We start from the raw sequence: 9604 nt of genomic DNA, 5'->3' as shown, positions 1-9604 counted from the left end.
GCCAGCACAACTACTTCCAGTGGTGGTGATAGATGAGGTTTTAGTAGGTATGGCTATGGCGAGTCGCATGCGTAAATGCATGTCCTCATCTTATAAAAAAAATTTCTCATTAACTGGTTAGAGTCTAGCCTTCACTGACCTTGTCGTAAAGTTCAATGTCACTGTAAAAGTCAGATTCAATATCAGCATGAAAGGCCTTTCAAGTATATAACAATTTATCGTGCTCTTCTTAATAAAAGATTTTTTCTCACTTTGTCCTTTAGATGACTTAAAAATGACTGCTAGGTGACCTTGTAGGCTTAAGCGAACCCGATATTCGTATTCAGTGACCTCAAAAACCTATGTACCTACTGTTTCACATTTTTCTAATGCTTTTTTCACAATTAGACCTTGAGATGACCTTGAATCTGACATGATAGAGGTTAGTTGACCTTGGATTTGTAATCAGCGCCCCCAAATACCCTTGTTTATCATAATCAAGTATGGTGATACAGCTTGTGCGAAATAACTTATCTTTCATATATCCAAACTCTCGTCGACTGCCAGACCTTCTAGGAGGCTTTTTTGGGCGTTGTGCCCGTGAGAACTTTTTATTAGGTCAAATACTATCGAAAAAAATTGGTTGCAACCAATTCGACGGGGAACCAAAATCCCAAATATTGGATGCGTGGTCCTTTACGTATTTTGAGCTTCTTATTTTAAATATTTTATTTGCCACCTCGTATCTTTGCCGCCGGCGCCGCCATATTGTAATAAATTCTCGCTTCTCGTTGCTTTTACAGCAAAAATAGTTATGTAACAAATTAAAGACCAGAAAATTTGTTACAAAATAAGTTGTAACAATTTTTTCATAAAACCGACCCGTTTTAGATAGGAGACTAACAAAACCAATTAACGTGCACTGAAATGTAATACCCATTTCCACACCACCATAATATATTACAGTATATGGCGCGTTTTGTCTCTGTGGTTTCCTCAGTAGGCCTAACCCACACATTAGTTGATAAATAAAAATTACAATAACTTCTTCGGCTTTGATACCCCAGAGAGGCCAGCTTTATCGATGTTTTTGATAGTCCGGCAACGAAGTCTCAGAGTTGTATGGGATCAATTCTTCTGGCGCAGTAGCTTCTCCTCTACTTTCTGTATCGATTTCATTACACAGTCGTTCTAAGGTCGTATCAGTGTCTTCATCGTCATCACTATCTTCCAATACTTGAGGCATATATTGTCACAGTTTGATCAAATTATAGAACAGTTGAGCCCTGCTTTCCTACATCCACATGCTGCCTGACATCCTTTTTTGCATTTACAAGAAATTAGTTTAAGAGGAACTTCTGGAGCAGAGGCTGGAACAAGATTATTTTTGTCTTTCTTCCATCCCTATAGGTTTTTCGTTACCAATCTATTGCTGTACCTGATGATACGTGCGAAACGAATGTTATCTTGCTGCTGCTTCTGTAGGAGGCAATGAAGTGATTAAATTTAATCCTGTATGCTGATTATATGATTGGTGCCTTAAGTGTTCAGAGGTATAAATTCCTTTTTATTTTAGCCATAAACTCTAAGAAAACAGTATTCTCCAGCTGTTGCATCCGAGCGGTAGGCTTAATACAATAAATGCATATTGTTTTACACGTTACGTACTTGGTAAACATAGTAATTTTCGTACGTGAAAATGATTAGTTTTATAAAAAAAAAATATAGGGACACATTTTGTAGAGAAAATTGTGTAGTTTAATTTATTACATAATCTTTTTTGTTGTTAAATCAACCAGAACCAAGATATATACAAAAACTGGTTTCTGGTAATTTTTTTCTTTGAATCACACTAGCAGCAAAGGTACGAAGTTAAAATACATATAATCACCAAATATCAAAACGAATCATAAAATGGAAATGAGTAAAATAATTAGGATATTTCAAACTTTCTTTACTTTTTTATTTATTTACAAAGTATGCTACAAATGTAAATGTTAGAATAGACCAGCATAAAGATTACTTTAAAAGCAAGAATTTGAGAAATAATAAATCTGCGATGACGCTTGGGAAAAGGTCAGATAATAATTCAATAGGGTTCGGCCAATAATTTCTAACTATGGAAACAAGCAAAAACAAAAAAGTTGGACCATCGAACATTAAAAACGAAATGTCATTATCAGTATCAGATTGATTTTCGAAACTTCAACAACTTTTTGAATTGAGCGATATACAGGGTGGTCCTTAAGTAATTGTACATAGAAGTATGGTAGATTTGTGACTTTAAAATATTACGATTTGAGCCAACTTGCCTTAATAAAATATTGATAATAAGAAACTTATTTTTTCGTAATAACGAACGTTTTTGTACATTTATACAAAAAAATTTTTAACGGGGTTTTTTGGTATGAGAAATCAAAATTTGGTATCTAATTTAATGTATCTTTTAGAGGGCGCCACATAAGCCACATGTGTGGCATAAATGTACGCTAAACTTTTTTGCCCATCAAGGTAGCGCTCTTTTGGGAAGAAAATATTAAAGGCATGGCATTGTAAGAACAAAAATGTATACTTCTTAACAACCTGTAAACTTAAGGGTTTTCGAGATAATCGAATTTTAAAAATCAGCTGCATAATTCTTTAATTCATTACGAAAAATAGTAACGTAGTAGATGGAAGTCACGAATGATTTTAACAGCTAAACATTTTCGTTTTCATAACCTATGACGTTTGAAAATGTTTTAATTGAATATTTCAGATAATTAAGAAATAGCAGAAAATGCCGAGTCAATAATTTTTCTAATACAGAAATGAGAGATATGGTTATCTACTATTTACTGCCAACAATATTTCAACGGACGTGCTGCGAAATGGGAATATTTCAGAAGGTATCCAAAAAGGCTGCAACCTAATCACCAAACATTTGAGAATCTATTTAGGAATTCAGGCGAAAGTGGTTCGTCCTAAACGAGATAATTTATGCCGACCGAGAATCATTACGCCTGATCAAGAAGATGAAATTGGTTCACGTTGCAGATGATCTTCAAGTTAGTACATGATGGTTATCTTCAGCTTTAGGAATCAGTAAAACTTCAGTTTTAAAAAGACTAAACCTCGATGAACCATTTTACGCCTGTGCAAAATTTATTGCCAACAGATCTACCATTAAGATACCAATTTGCAAGTGATATCCGAAATATGCAAAATCTTGACCCCACCTATCTTTATTAGTAGAATATTATTTACGGACGAGGGAACATTTAGCCGCCGCGCCGTGGTATTTTTAATTTAAGAAATAATCATATCTGGGAAATTGAAAATCCTCATTTTAAAAAGAGAAAGACATTTTCAACACTAATTTAAAATAAATGTATGGTTTGAAATCATTGGTGACCATTTTTTAGGGCCATACGATTTCCCGCATACTTTGAATGGTGAGAACTACTTACATTTTTTACAAAATTACTTCATTGATCTTTTGGAAGAATTGCCACTAAATTTATGTGGGTTCTACAAGATGGTGCACCTCCTCATTATACGAGAGAAGTCAGAACATATTTAAATACCTGAACGCTGAATTGGTCGTGGTCATTTCCCTTGGCCAGCACGTAGCGCAGACTTTAATCCTCTCGACTTTGGCGTATGGGGCGCAATGAAACAACTTGTTTATAAAAGTCCCATAAATACTCGCAACCAACTTTGGGAAGAATAGATGCAACTGCAGTTTCTTTTGGACCAATCATGTTATTTAATATGAGGCCATCTTTTATGGAACGTATGGATAAATGCATCGAAGAGAATGGTGGACATATCGAACACTTACTTTGACATAATTAAACTTGTAATGTTAGTTAGCTTAGTTTTTCTTTTTTTAATATGTGTAAAATTCATTTCTAATTATGATTATTAAACTTATAATTTAACTGCTTTTATTTAATTTTTTAATTTTAAAAAAAATGATTCTTCTTGATGTCAATTACGTTAATATTCATCCTGTTGATGTAAAAACATGATAAGCGTATACGACTCCTACATTAATATTTCTCGTAATGAATTAAAGAAGATTATGCAGCCGATTTTTAAAATTCAATTATCTCGAAAACCGTTAAGTTTAGAGGTTGTTAACAAGTAGACATATTTTGTTCTTACAATGCCGTGCCTTTAATATTTCCTTCCCAAAAGAGCGCTACCTTGATGGGCAAAAAAGTTTAGCATACATTTATGCCACACATGTGGTTTATATGGCGCTCTTTAAAATATACATTAAATTAGATACCAAATTATGATTTCTCATACCAAAAAAACCCAAATTAACTTTTTTTTTGTATAAATGTCCAAAAACGTTCAAGTTATTGCGAAAAATAAATTTTGAAATTTCACTTTTAACACCATGTATCTTTCTTATTATCAATATTTTATTAAGGCAAGTTGGCTCAAATAGTAATATTTTAAAGTCACAAATCTATCATACTTCTATGTACAATTACTTAAGGACCACCCTGTATATATGTAGTGATATGAATTTTGTTCTTTTTATTTGTTTATTTTTTTTATTGTGATATTTTAGTTGTGCAAAACTATGTTCATAGAAACAACCTCTGATTAACCCTTTGGTGCAAGGGTTTATTTTATTAATTTTCAAAATTATTTTCACAGGTGGCAATGATGTGTATCAAATTACTCTGTGAACTTGGATTATTGCTGGATACAAATATTAAAAGATTAAGTGACAAATAAGAGAATCATATGAAATCTCTAATTATGGAAACAGGCAAAAAAATTTAAGCTGTTAAAAATAATTAAAAACGAAATGTTAATAATTTAGAGAACGAAGACAGATTGATTATCGAGACGTCAACAACTTTTTGAAGGGAGCGATATATAGTGATATGAAGTTTGTATTATGTGTTTGTTCACTTTTTTCAGTGTGTTTAAGTAACTATTTTGATAAAAATAACCCTTGACATAAGAAATTTGAAACAATAAGGAATATTTTAAAGAAAAATAGCCATGTTAGGCAGCTGAATACGTATGTGACTAAAATTAGGGCAACATACTTTACTTTCATCTGCGATGCTTTGATGAAGGTGCTCCCAAGACTACATTGTTCAGTTACTACTAGTGAGTGGTCCATTTCATAAAAAAGTCCAAAATATACAAATTATTTTATTGGAATAACAGAAACGATTAAAAGTATTTTTACCCAGAGGGACTTTTTTCAAATTTTACTATATTTGTGTGATGCATCGCTTAAAAATGATTCTGCGAAAATATATTTTTTTGTAAAATAAGTGAAGTAAGTATGTATGTAAGTGTAAGTAATAAATATTCTTTTTTTAAGAAATACAAAGCGTACGATTTAGTAAATATGGTGCTTTCTTGTTTTTACCTGTCCTACTGTGCTATCGACTAAAGAGTAACTGGCCAACGTTTACTACTTACAAAATGTCAAAGGCCAAGGACATCGTTTCTAATTAACTACATGATATGCCTTTTGAGTGAACATCTGAGCAAGTCCCAGGTGTGAAAAAATAAATTGGACACTCGATCCCCTTCTGATATCCATATTACATGTTACATCGTTCTGTAAATTGTTACGTGGGCGCAGATTTATCACCGGCGATAACGACGCGTTTGACTTCATAAGAAATGTCTTTTTTATTTGGTTTTGTTATATGTGGAAATAAAATTTTTGTCGGTATTGAATTTCTTCCAGGTGTTCGTTTCAACTAACAATATCGACATATTGCAAGCAAAAGGTCGGGAATACGACTTCAATGCTAATATAAAAATGTTATGTACAGGGCATACCAATATTCCGTGTAAAGACTTTAAAAAAGTGTATGAAATGTGCTTTTTTTATTATAAAATGACCGTCGACTCGCCGACCTTCATAAAGTTACTTTCAAACCTAAAACTTATTTAATTTGATGGCGATAACTATAACTAGGTCAATGAATATGTGCGGGATTCTACTATAGACCATCCAGAACTGAGCAGAAAAACTACATGTGCAAATATGTGATGCGCATGCGTCGTTATCCTAAGTTAAATAAGGGTGATATTAGCATTCTCCAGTCATAGTTAGAATCATTACATTTAACATTTTTAAGTTCATAAGAGTAAAGTACCTACTAAAATAATAATACGAAACATGATAGCATTGTAACCAAAGTAAGTAAAAACCTCCCTATACATATATTTCGGTATCTCGATCTGTTTTCGAGAAAAATCGATTTAACGAACATTATGTTTTGATAATACGAGAAATTAGAAGTGAAACAAACCAAATGTTTCTTCGTGTTATTACAACAATTAACAATAAAACAAATAAAATACGTAATTATGATTTAAACTAATTGTTCGAAGAATCCACCGTTGACTCTGATACACTTTACACGTTTTCTTAGAGATCCTCGAGTTTGCAACAACATATTGGAATTGCGTCGGACTTCGTTGGCAGCGATTTGTATTCTTTACCACAACTCTTCACACGAGCCAATAGATTCTTTGTAAACTATATCTTTCATTCGAGACCAAATAGAAAAATCAAGAGGATTGAAGTCCGGACTTCTGGATGGCCAAGCAAAAATGCTTACATGGCCAATCCAGCGATTTGGAAAAACTGCATCTAAATATGCACGCACTGGCCAAGAAAAATGCGGTGGAGCTCCGTCGTGCATGAACCACATGTCTCTTCTTAAATAAAGTGGAACTTCTTCAAGCCGTGGAAGCATTTTTACTTGGCCACCCAGAAGTCCGGACTTCAATCCTCTTCATTTTTCTATTTGGAAGAATCTATTGGTTCGTGTGAAGAGTTGTGGCAAAGAATACAAATCGCTGCCAACGAAGTCAAACGCAATCCCAATATGTTGTTTCAAACTCGAAGATCTCTCAGAAAACGTTGTGTAAAGTGTGTAAATGTCAACGGTGGATTCTTCGAACACTGACTTTAAATCATTATTACGAATTTCATTTGTTTTATTGTTAATTGTTGTAATAACACGAAGAAACACTTGGTTTCTTTCGCTTTTAATTTCTCGTATTATCAAAACATAGTGTTCGTTAAATCGATTTTTCTCGAAAACGGATCGAGATACCGAAATAAAACAAGAATTCGCAATTAATGGGAAAATAATTGCTCTTTCAGGATTTGAATCAAGTTTCATGTTAGACATCCAGGGTAAAAAGTTATTATCTAAATTTTCGGTAAAATTGGTTGTCAGTGGCGCCTTCTATGAGCAATGCTGAAATTACAACACGCATATTATTCGTCGCCTAAAAAAACATAGTTTCGCAAATTTTCAAGTTCCTAACCTACATATTTTCAAAATAATCGAAAGAAACGATTTAAAATTTTAACTTTCAACACCCTGTATTTCCGAAACTATCAACTTTCGGATAAGGCATGTTTGCGCCAATGGTCACCATTTCACATGTAGTATATTTAGCTTTCGATTTTCCCATTGTTAATGAATAACTTTAGGTTTATTTATTTATTTATTTATTTGCTAATTTTTTTATCTACAGTACAAAACCAAATACGGAGTGGGGGTTTTCATAAAGAAAACATAAAAAAAAACAATATCTAACAAGATAAAACAGTTACTACGTTTACTACATACATATAACATTTAAAATAGTACTTACTGTCTAATTAGAATTTTTTATTAGTAATATTGGATATTAGTATAATTTTGACACATACTGTAAAGGGGCGAAAACTTCAAGGCATTTGTTCGGGGAGTAGGAAGATAAAATGTTCTACAGTTTCGTGTTTCAAAGGTAGACACATGAAAATTTAACATGTATAATTAATGTGATAATCTTTATGGAAGAAAATGTCCGTCTGTCAGACAAACTGAGAAATGAAAATCTGTCGAACAGTTGCTTTTGAGGAATGCCAATAGGTGGTTAACTTTAAAGGTTGAAAATTTTAGAAAACGACGCAGGATATTTTCCATGCTGTCGGAATATTTACTATAACCTGGATTCCAAACCACATTCAAGCTTAGTCTTTACAAATGAATTAATTGTAGAGTAGGTCAAGTAGATTGATATCATTATAACCTCTAGAAACTAATTAAAAACCCTAAATTTATACAGGGTGTCCCTGAAAAGGATGGACAACGCTTGACCATAGGTTCCTTGGATGAAAATAAGTCTATTTAGCTTAACTTAACCTATATACAAAAATGATCGCCTACTGAGATGTAGCCTTCTAAATATAGAACAAATACCTAACCTAGTTTTTTTCAAATAATTTGAAAACTGTTTTTCTTAGAAACTTCAAATTTGATATACATATTTTTCTATAAAAGGGCCATGTAAATATAGAATTTGGTGAGAATACATATACAGGATGTTCTCTTTCTAGTGCGCCACTGGCTATTCCGTAACTTTTTTATGTGTACGCCAATGACAACATAATTTATATTTTAAAAAATAAGCACTATTTTAGAAGATTTTTTGCCTCTTACAAAATTTTGATATCGTTTATGGATTTCGAGTAAAATTGGCATTTTTTACACATTAAATAATATAAAATCAGTTTAAGATAATTAGAACAGTCTAGTACGAGGTGCCATATAACAAAGAAACAAATTCATAACAATAATTAAAAGGTTCAGTGTCAAGCTAGGTGTGCTTTAATTTTATCTGGTTTGTTTTTTAATGCAATTTAGACTTTTATTGAACAAACTGATATGTTATAAGTTTTGGGTTATTGTGAAGGAAATTGTTGTGCTACTGTTTGAACGTATGCTGAAAGATTTCCTAATCGAAGAATCGCAATGCGTAGAGACGCCTTCGGGAAACAAGACGTTTTCTACCTGTAACATTAAATCGTGGATAACGTACGGTCAGAACTAGGTCAGCTGGAGGAACAAATTTTGGAAAAGGTCGAAGAAATTGCTCAAGTAAATACAAGGAGTTTAGCGGCAGAAATTGGCTTTCAAAAAGTTCCGTTAATAGAGTATTAAATGACTAGTTATTACAGGTTACTATCCTAACAGGTGGATAGGTAGAGGAAATAATGCCCCTTTAAAATGGACACCTCGATCTCCGGATCTAAACCGATGTTATTTTTTCCTTTGGAGAGCGTTGAGGACCACATTTTATAAATTTTCAGTAAATACAGAAAACGGATAATGGGATAGAATAGAATACAACATGAAATTAATGTTATGAGAGATAATATGCAATTATTGGATAAAATTCATTTTAATTTTCGAAGAACTAATACTAGCGTTTAAGAACAAGGAAGTCACTTTGAACATTTACTGTAATATTATTTTAATGTGATTACAAATTTAGGTTTATTTAAATGTTAATGTTGACTTTCTTACATTATTAGTTGATATTGTTTATTTAAAATATTAGTGTTGATATTTATTTTATTGATTGATAATACTAAGACTAAAAATGTGTAGTTATTTTTTTAATGTGACGTTTTTTCATTATTATTCCCTGCTTTGAGGCTGCAGTTATAAATTATTTTTTACAAATCGGAGTTTTTGCCTATATTTAATGTATAAAAAATGCCAATTTTACTCGAAATCCATAAACGATATCAAAATTTTGTAAGAGTAAAAAAATCTTCTAAAATAGTGCTTATTTTTGAAAA

This window comes from Anoplophora glabripennis, unplaced genomic scaffold (genome assembly GCF_000390285.2).
Source record: "Anoplophora glabripennis isolate ALB-LARVAE unplaced genomic scaffold, Agla_2.0 scaffold274, whole genome shotgun sequence".
Taxonomy (NCBI): domain Eukaryota; kingdom Metazoa; phylum Arthropoda; class Insecta; order Coleoptera; family Cerambycidae; genus Anoplophora; species Anoplophora glabripennis.
Note: the sequence above shows the minus strand (reverse complement) of the source record.